Raw genomic sequence first — 10,903 nt, forward strand, 5'->3', positions numbered from 1 at the left:
CCTAATTTTGGGCAATCCCCTCCACTATTGTCTTCAGTAATTAACCCTTTCAGTACAGGGCCACTTTTCACCTAAATCCCAAGCCAATTTTTACAAATCCGACATTTGTCACTTTATGTGGTAATAGCTTTGGAACGCTTTTACTTATCCAAACCATTCTGAGACTGTTTTCTCGTGACACATTGTACTTCATGACCGTGGTAAATTTGAGTCAATATATTTCACCTTTATTTATAAAATAATCCAAAAAATTTTTTAAAAAATTGAGAAATTCATAATTTTTTTAAATTGTATTTTTCTACTTTTAAGACAGTAATTCCTCATAAAATACTTAAAATGCCCGTGTCTTATGGGGCGAATACTAATAAAGCGCTTCCAAATCAGTTTTGATCAGAATAAAATCTTGCCTTTTTCTGAGAGCCTTATTTATTTTTATTTTTTGGGCGATTGTCTTAGGTAGGGGCTCATTTTTTGCGGGATAAGATGGCAGTTTGGTTGGTACCATTTTGGGGTACATAAAACTTTTTGATCACTTGGTATTACACTTTTTGTGAGGCAAGGTGACCAGAAAATGGCTTTTTTGACACATTTTTTATTTATTTTTTTACGGCGTTTACCTGACAGGGTGGATCATGTGATCTTTTTATATAGCCGGGCGATACCTAATATGTCTACTTTTCTTTTTTTCCCGACTTTTTTTTAAAAAAAATAACTTTATAAAAGGACGCTTGTTTGTTTTTTTACTTGAAACTTTTCATTTCTTTTTTTTAAACTTTCTTTTTTTAACTTCTTTTTTAACTTTATTTTTTGTCCCACTCTGGGACTTCAACTTTTGGGGGTCTGATCCCCTTTACAATGCATTCCAATACTTCTGTATTGTCATGCATTGGCTGTAAGTGTATTACACACTGTGTAATATACTTACTGCTTTCTGCCTGTGAGATCCAGGGGGCTAGATCTCACAGGCTGTCACGGAAGGCATCCACGATGCATAAGGATGCCATCGGGTCCCCGTCACAGCAGCGCGGGGACCCGATGGCCACCCCGCACCCGGCAGGATCCCGCACCCTCGGTCAGCGCTGACCGTGGCAGTGCAAGGGTTAATGCGCCGGCATCAGTGTTTTCACCACTGCCGGCGCATACAGCAGGGGTCCGGCTATCTGTGACTGCCGGACCCCTGCAGCTGATGGGGCGGGCGCAGCTCCTGGGATTTCTATCCCAGTTTCCAGCACCATCCGGCGCTGGTATCCTACGGGTTAAATAAAGGGTTACCCCCCATGTCAGCCAGTGAGCTAGCCACAGTGTATCTCCCCAGTTATGGGAAACTGCTGCAGACTGCACTACATTGTTTACGTACCACAAAATGGATATGGTCATGTGTATGAGGCCTAGGTATAACGTGCCCAGCACTATGCCAAATTATTGCCTTGTGAGATATATTGTGGTGACAGCCAATCACCTCCCAGTGTTATAACGTTCCCACCATGCTGAGGCCACAGATAATGAAAATGAGTGGCCCGGTTTGTTAAATAACCACAAGGTGGCGCTGTTTAACAAAAAATCTCTCTAAATCATCTATACGGAGCGAACAATTTATGCGTTTTTACTTGTGTTCGTAGAATACATTTCCTTTGTTTTAGTTGATGTAACTGAATTAAATATAAATTCTAAGTTTGCGCAAGGTATCTAACAGCATTGAAATAGTACATCACTAGTGGAAGCCCATTCACACACAGCAACATACTATCACAGCACTCCGATCTTGTGAGATGAACATTTCTACTCTGTCTCCATTGTTTAATCCTTTGTCTACCCAAATAAATATTGATTACTGTATAAAAATGAGGAAACAAAGAACAGGACCCCCCTGAGAGGCAATCGTAGAGTAATTAGTACCTGAAGAAGGGTATTTTATCCCCGAAACGCGTTGTAAAGAATCCTGCATCTTAACCGAACCACCGGGTGGTTTTTGCGCCGTGGGACATTCTTCCCTGCTGATCTACCGGCTTTCTGAGGGACCCCAGGCATCCCTGACCAGAAGTACCTGCTACAAGGGGACTTTAACAGCCCCATACGTGCCTACACTAGAGTTGTGTCTACACTTAGCACAACCCTCCAAGGTGAGCCTCCATTTTTGGAGACACTTCTATTATTTTAATCAAACGTTATTACCCTATGGTGCGCCGTTTTGAACACAGCCTGCACAAACTATTGGGTAGACGGTCCAGGGCTGGCTTTTTATATTGTCAGCTCATGTGGCATACTTACTAAATATGATACAACAAATGCCTTTGCTTTATACACTGTGAAAATAAATATCAATTATGGAAATCCCCTTGTGGGGCTGAAAAAATGTAAAAGAAATAGCTACAATTAATAGTATATTAATAGTAAAAGAGCAAAAACACATCGGGGGAATATATCATTCCCCTCATGCCACTTTTCTGGTGTAAAAAAGTTACAAGCCCGCTGTTTGTGACTTTACAAATGCCACTGTGAGAAAATATTGTCGCAAGTGGCATTTTTACTTTCCCAAAAAGGGGACGTGGGGCTGCTGTCGATTTCTGCTTAGGCACACAGACTGCTGAAGGATGTGCCTATTTTATGAGGAGGCCTGTACCTCATACTCTGGCAGTGCAAGGGAGAGTTCACATCACCATTATTTTTCCATTCCTCTGATCTGTCAGAAGAACAGAAAAATAAAGAATAAAAATGGATCTTGTAAATAATAATAAAAATAAAAAAAACGGATCCTGTGCATCAGTTATGCACATTTGGCCATTTCCGTGAGATCAGATTTTTTTCAGACTAAAAAAAAGTACTGCAAGCCCCATATTGAGACTTTTGAAGCTCGAATTCTGGAGTACGGTGCTTCATAAATTCCCTCCTTGGTGTTGCAATAGCCGAAAAAAATGTTAAAAAATTTCAGAATGTGTAAATGGTTACATAATAATATAATAACAATGCTAGATCTCAAGGATGAAAGATCCCAAGTCTCTATAGGACTGCTGCAAATATCTGATCACTGTACTTGACAATCTCCAGCAGTCCCATAGAGAATGCTAAACAAAGCCACCCATATAATGACATGGGAGGAGCCGGTGACCCCTACGGCCAGTGATTGGCTGCGGCAATATCAAAACGGATGTTTACAGCGAGGGACCGCAGCGGAGCGTCGCGGACCTGGAGTGAGGAGCCGCCAGGAAGCAGGTAAATAATCTTCCCTTTACAGGTCCGGCCAAGTGTCCCCCACTTGGCCGGACCTGTAATGGGAAGATCCCTTTTTGCCAAAACTCCCCCGTTCTTACACAACCCTTTTTATTTTGCATTTTAGAAGCAAATGATCAGTGAAAATACAAATTCGGTGTAAGGGCTCATTTACACGAACATAAGGGCTCCGTGCCCGTGCTGCGGGCCACATATGTGCACTCCCCATCACGGATGTGGACCCATTCATTTAAATGAGTCCGCAATCACGGAGATGCGGAACGGAAGCACGGATCGGAACCCCACGGAAGCACTACGGAATGCTTCCGTGGTGTTTCTGTCCGTACCTCCGCACCGCAAAAAATAGAACATATTCTATTTTTTTTTGCGGTGCGGACGGATCACGGCCCCATTCAAGTTGAATGGGTCTCGATCTGTCCCGGCCGCCGCACGGACGTTGCCACGAATTGCGGTCCCCAATGCACAGAACGAAACCACAACAGCCGTGTGAATAAGCCCTAAGGGTGTCCATAGTCTTCAAGATTAGTTTGTGAGCAACAGACTATGTGCCTGTGACCCCATATAACATTATCAAGTGATACTATATGTACAGTATATTCATATGAATCATTTATTGGTCTTCTATCTATAACTTAATAATACATCCCTCTTATGATTTGTTTATGTGCATTTTGCTAAATATTCCACGGTGAGTTCTTGTTTTCAGCTGTTTATGATATTGGACAGCAATCACAGTTTACATACTTAGGCCTCTTGCACATGACCATATTTTCATTCCATTTACGTTCCGTTTTTTTTGTGCATCGTATACGAAACCATTCATTTCAATGGGTCTGCAAAAAAAATGGAAGGTTCTCCGTGTGCATTTCGTTTCCGGAAAAAAATAGAACATGTCCTTTTATTGTCCGCATTACGGACAAGGATAGGACTGTTCTATTAGGGGCCAGCTGTTCCGTTCCGCAAAATACAGAATGCACCCGGATGTCATCCCTATTTTCCGCGGACCGCAAAATACATACGGTCGTGTGCAAGAGGTCTTACTCTGAAAGCTTGGTGCTTGGTTATCCCCTGAGCTGTAGGTCCCTCTTCTAAATCTGGCATTATCGATTAGTAGTGGAACATCAAGATTAGGGATGAGCGAATTTCATATTTTGAAATTCGTTTTCGGTTCGGGTTGTGGTATAATGTGAATTGCGTTATGGATTCCGTTACCACGGACCATAATGCAATTGCATGACAGAATGCCTTTAGAGGCATTCCGTTATTCATTCTGTCATAATAGAAGTCTATGGGCTGCAAAACAGATCCGTCCGGTTTCCATTATGCAGCAGAGGACTCCAGCATAACGGAAACCGGACGGATCCGTTTTGCAGCACAAATACTTCTATTAGGACAGAATGAATAACGGAATACCTCTAAAGGCATTCTGTTATGCATTCCATCATGCAAGTGAGTTATGGTCCGTGGTAACGGAATCCATAACGCAATTCACATTATACTACTTAAAGGGAACCTGTCACCTGGAAAAGACAATTTACACTAATCACAGTACCTTAAAGTATCTCTCATAGTGTGCCCAAAGATGTATTCATATCTTCTTTCTGCGTTGTGCTGTCTCATAAAATCGACTTATAAAACTGTGTTTGGCACCTTTTTGAAGTCGTGCTGAAGTCACGGGGGCAGCGGCCTCCTTGACTCAACCGTCGGATAAGCCCGCCCCTATGCCGCTCCTCCACATATTGATGGACATTTTTCCCTGTAGCCGTGACCGCGCTCCTCTCGCGCATGCGCCGTGCGCGTCCTGCCGCAGCGAGATCCTCTTCTCGCGCATGCGTCGTGCGTGTCCTGCCACAGCATGATCCCGGCTACGGCTCCCTCCCTCCCTGGCATCTGCATGTTCACTGCGCCTGCGCTGCAGTGCAAGCAGACAGTGATCGCGCTCACGCCGCAGGGGAGAAGCGATGGGCGCGAGCGCTCTGTATAGGAACGCCGCAGGTGCAGTGAACAAGAAGATGCCAGGGAGGGAAGGAGCCGTAGCCGGGATCATGCTGTGGCAGGACACGCACGACGCATGCGCGAGAAGAGCGCGGTCACGGCTTACCCTGTCTTCCAGAGCAAATCCCCACAATTAGTGGCGTCGCTACAGGGGTGCGAGGGGGGCAATTGCGCCCCCCCTAAGTTATTCTTTGCCCCCCCCCAGGTGCCCCCCCGCTGATTCCCCCCAAAGCAGGCCGGTGAATACTAATGAGCGCTTCCATTATGGAAGCGCTCATTAGTACCGAAGGACCAGTAAGTGGTAAACGCTCTGTACTTACCACTTCCTGGTCCTCGGCTGTCGGCTGTGCAGGGCTGCGCACAGCGTGAGGGTGCTCTGTGACCTCACGCTGTGCATGCCAGTTCAGACCACAGTCGACTGAGGAGAGAGAAAATTGCAGGCGGTGTCCAGGAGCAGGAGAGGTAAGTGTTTTTTTTATTTTATAAAAAATGTGGCTGCTGGGGGCATAATAGGGGCTAATCATGAGAGGCATAATGGGGGCTAATTGGAGGCATATGGGGGCTAATTAGAGGCATATGGGGGCTAATGAGGCATATGGGGGCTAATGATGCATAATGGGGGCTAATGAGGCATATGGGGGCTAATGAGAGGCATCATGGGGGCTAATTAGAGACACAATTGGGGCTAATTAGACTATTAGAGGCATATGGGGCTAATGAGGCATATGGGGGCTAATGATGTATATGGGGGCTAATGAGGCATATGGGCGCTAATAAGAGGCATATGGGCGCTAATAAGGGGCATATGGGCGCTAATAAGAGGCATAATGGGGGCTAATTAGAGACATAATGGGGCTAATTAGCCATATGGGAGCTAATTAGGCATATGGGGGCTAATAAGAGGCATAATGTGGGCTAATGAGGCATAATGGGGGCTAATGAGGCATATGGGAGCTAATTAGGCATATGGGAGCTAATTAGGCATATGGGGGCTAATGAGGCATATGGGGGGCTAATAAGAGGCATAATGTGGGCTAATGAGGCATAATGGCTTATAATGGGGGCTAATGAGGCATAAGGGCTGATATGGGGGCTAATGAGAGGCATGGGGCTGATATGGGGGTGATAAGAGGCATAATGGGGGCTAATAAGAGGAATAATGGGGGCTAATGAGGCATAAGGGCTTATAATGGGGGCTAATGAGGCATAAGGGCTGATATGGGGGCTAATGAGAGGCATGGGGCTGATATGGGGGTGATAAGAGGCATAATGGGAGCTAATAAAAAGAATAATGGGGGCTTATGAGGCATAAGGGCTTATAATGGGGGCTAATGAGGCATAAGGGCTGATATGAGGGCTAATGAGAGGCATGGGGGCTGATATGGGGGTGAAAAGAGGCATAATGGGGGCTAATAAGAGGAATAATCGGGGCTAATGAGGCATAAGGGCTTATAATGGGGGCTAATGAGGCATAAGGGCTGATATGGGGGCTAATGAGAGGCATGGGGGCTGATATGGGAGTGATGAGAGGGATAATGAGGGCTAATGAGAGGCATAATAAGTGTCATCCACAGATGCCCCCATAACAGTGTGTCTTCCACAGATCCACCATAACAGTGTGTCTTCCACAGATCCACCATAACAGTGTGTCTTCCACAGATCCACCATAACAGTACGCCTGCGCACTGACGAGAGACAGAAAGAAGGGGAAAGAATCCGCGGAAGCAAGCAGAGGACGGCACAGCAGACTGAATAGCTTCTTTTGTAAGTAAATTGTTTTATTATAAATGTATCCCTGCATACCGCAATTCTCTCGTATTTTGTAATCTTATTAATATATACTTATTTTGTTTTTGACCCCCCATTTTTGACTGTGGTATACTTGTGCCCCCCTATATATTGTTCCTAGAGTCGCCACTGCCCACAATATATATATATATATATATATATACACATACACACACTGTCTGTCGTGTATGTAAAGGGACCCAGCCTGACCTGAAAAACTTTATTAGATAATCAACTGAGTCTCTCAAGAGAAACTTGAGAGCCAGCCAGGACAGGTGAACGGAGCAGTGGCCCACTGAGGATGACACAATGTTATGGGGGATCTGTGGATGACACAATGTTATAGGGGATCTGTGGATGACACTGTTATATGGGGGATCTGTGGATGACACTGTTATGGAGGGGATCTGTGGATGACCCTGTTATGGAGGGGATCTGTGGATGACCCTGTTATGGAGGGGATCTGTGGATGACACTGTTATGGGGGATCTGTGGATGACACTGTTATGGGGATCTGTGGATGACACTGTTATGGGGGATCTGTGGATGGTACACTGTTATGGGGGATCTGTGGATGGTACACTGTTATGGGGGATCTGTGGATGGTACACTGTTATGGGGGATCTGTGGATGGTACACTGTTATGGGGGATCTGTGGATGGCACACTGTTATGGGGGAATCTGTGGATGGCACACTGTTATGGGGGGATCTGTGGATGACACACTGTTATGGGGGATCTGTGGATGGTACACTGTTATGGGGGATCTGTGGATGGTACACTGTTATGGGGGATCTGTGGATGGTACACTGTTATGGGGATCTGTGGATGGCACACTGTTATGGGGGAATCTGTGGATGGCACACTGTTATGGGGGATCTGTGGATAGCACACTGTTATGGGGGATCTGTAGATGGCACACTGTTAGTAGCCCCTCAGTAACAGTCCAGTGTGTATACTGTGCCCAGTGCTCGCCTGTATGCCGCTACAGATCTGGTCTGCAAATACTTTTGTGCAGTCATCACCCCCTTTTGCAGGTCTTTTTGTTTCTCAGGCCTGGAGGCACCATGTCCCCGGTCCCTCACACTCCTCACATACAACCCCAGCTCCTCATGTTATCTGCGCCGCAGGACAGCATGCACTGCGCTGTATATGGCTGCCGAAAAATACGGTACATTTCCATGGTTTCTACGTGGTTACAGTGTCTGTCCCTGTATCTACCACATCCCCGTACAACACCCATCAGACATAGCACCCATCAGACATAGCATCCATCGGATATAACACCCATCAGACATAGCGCCCATCAGACATAGCGCCCATCAGACATAGCGCCCATCAGACAACATTATGTTGTAGCAGTGGTCACAAGGTTGGATATAATAGTGTCATGGACACCCATGTTCTCTTGATGTGGGGGTGAAACCTGACCTGTCTGGTCAGATCCCACAGAAGAGCTGCTGTAATGTAAAAGCCTGCATGCGCAGTAGGAAGGAAGGAAAAGAAGGAGGCCGGTGCTTCCACTTGCAGGAGGTGGTGACGTCATCAGTAACAATCCGTCTCCTGCTCAATGCAGGAAGAGAAGAGCGGAAGACGAGGAGACGGACTTTGCCTGGAAGAACAGAAAAGCCATCTGGAGGGACCACGTGACCGGGAGGCAAATCTCAAGAACGGCTTCACTGTGGAAGGTAAGTATGTGACCAATAATCTTTCCATCACAGGTTAGCTTTGAATAGACAAAAAAAGGTTAAGCCCGAAGAACCCCTTTAATAAAGTATTAGTTTTAAGGGTCCTTGATTTTGTAGTTAAAGGGGTTCTGCAGTTTATTTAAACTGATGATCTACTGATGATCAAGTGAACAGAGCTTAGCCCCGCCCACGCTAGTTGATACTAGTCGTGACATCACTGGGCCAGCGGTGAACAGTGAGAAGGCTGCGGTGCTGCTATAGCACCGCTGCCTTCTCAAACAGCTGATCGGCGGGGGTCCCGGGTGTCTGACCTCCGCCGATCAGAAGCTGATGATCTATCCAGAGAATAGATCATCAGTTTAAACAAAGTGCAGAACCCCTTTAAGTAGTTTAGTAATTGTTTGGGACACCACATTATCAATTCTATTTACTATATATTCTTTAATTTGTGAATTCACATTATACCCCAAACCGAAAACGAATTTCAAAATATGAAATTTGCTCATCCCTAATCAAGATAAAAAAGCAATGGAGCTGATTTACTTATCCTGTCTAAAATGTAGACAGTTTAAAGGGCATCTATCAGCAACTCCCACCATGCCTAGCTATAAGCTGATAGCTGTAGGCTATCCAGACATGCTGGGAATTGTGGTTTTGCAACAACTGGAGGGTCACTATTTGGGCATCCTTGGGCTGAGCTGTTGCATGTGCGCTTGGCAGCTGGAGGCATCTGTGTTGGTCGCATGTTCATATGTCCATTCCATCATCTGCTGGAATGCATAACCAATACATGAATAACACATAACTATAGACAATAAAACAACAAATGTAGATGAACTCAGGTCTGGGGTACTGCTTATGTTGTTAAAGGGTTTCTACCATCAGAAATACTGTGATGTAGCTGACTGATATAGCGATGTGCTAATGTCAGCAGTACATAACAGTGTATTTTTTTACATTTGTCCCTGCAGCCGTTCTGCTAAAAAACACACTTTTACAATATGCTAATCAGCCTCTAGGTGCTATGTGGGTGTAGATTCAGCACCTAGAGGCTCGAAAAACTAACCATGTATCCCGCCCAGGTCCTCCGTTCTGCCTGCCCCGCTCCTCTTGATTGATGTCCAAGTTCCATGCATCGTTGAGGAAATCTCGCGCCTGCGCTGTTCACATCTGTATTCGACGCAGGCACAGTGAGTGAAGGCCGTGCTCCTGGTGCCGGCCTCCTCAATGTGACGTAGTCGGCGCAGGCGCAGTGAGGAAGCCGGCACCAGGAGCGCGGCCTTCACTCACTGTGCCTGCGTTGAATACAGAAATGAACAGCGCAGGCACGGGATTTCCTCAACGATGCATGGAACTTGGACATCAATCAAGAGGAGCGGGGCGGGCAGAACGGAGGACATGGGCGGGATACATGGTTAGTTTTTCGAGCCTCTAGGTGCTGAATCTACACCCACATAGCACCTAGAGGCTGATTAGCATATTGTAAAAGTGTGTATTTTAGCAGAACGGCTGCAGGGAGAAATGTAAAAAACATACTGTTATGTACTGCTGACATTAGCCCATCGCTAATGTCAGTCAGCTACATAACAGAAATTCTGATGGTAGAAACCCAAAGGGTACCGCTAGGAACCGAACCCGAGTTCGGTACCAAGGTTTTTTACAGTAATATTTTCCCAAGTTTTTACCTGAAGTCTCGCGCAACTTTGCGAAGTAATAACTTCGGCTCATCGGAGCTAATACATTCTAATACTGTATGGAGTGGGAATTACGTACAGTATTACAACAAAGTTTTAATGAATTAACTTCGGATGTAGTATCCGAAGTCTATTCGCTCATCCCTAGTGACGATAACTACAGAACATATATACACTTTGGGAAATTTATAAATCACAGTGCAGCTTTGATTATTTAGATTTTTATTTTCTTTCCCTGTCTTCATGGAGCCATAACTTTTTATTTTTTTATTAGAGATGGCCTTGCGGTTCGCCCGGCGGTCTTTTCGCTGCGAACTTTGCTTGTTCACAGTTCGCCAAACGGGAAAACATATGGCGATGTCCGCCGGCGCTATATTCTTTTACATTGTGAAGAACTTTGACCCATGACACATCCATCAGGTGGTACAGGACAGCCAATTGAGACGTTTCAGCACATAGACATACCCCCTACCTTATAAATAAACCTGATCCGGGCGCCATTTTACATTCT

This window comes from Bufo bufo, chromosome 4 (assembly GCF_905171765.1).
Source record: "Bufo bufo chromosome 4, aBufBuf1.1, whole genome shotgun sequence".
NCBI classification, from domain to species: Eukaryota; Metazoa; Chordata; class Amphibia; order Anura; family Bufonidae; genus Bufo; species Bufo bufo.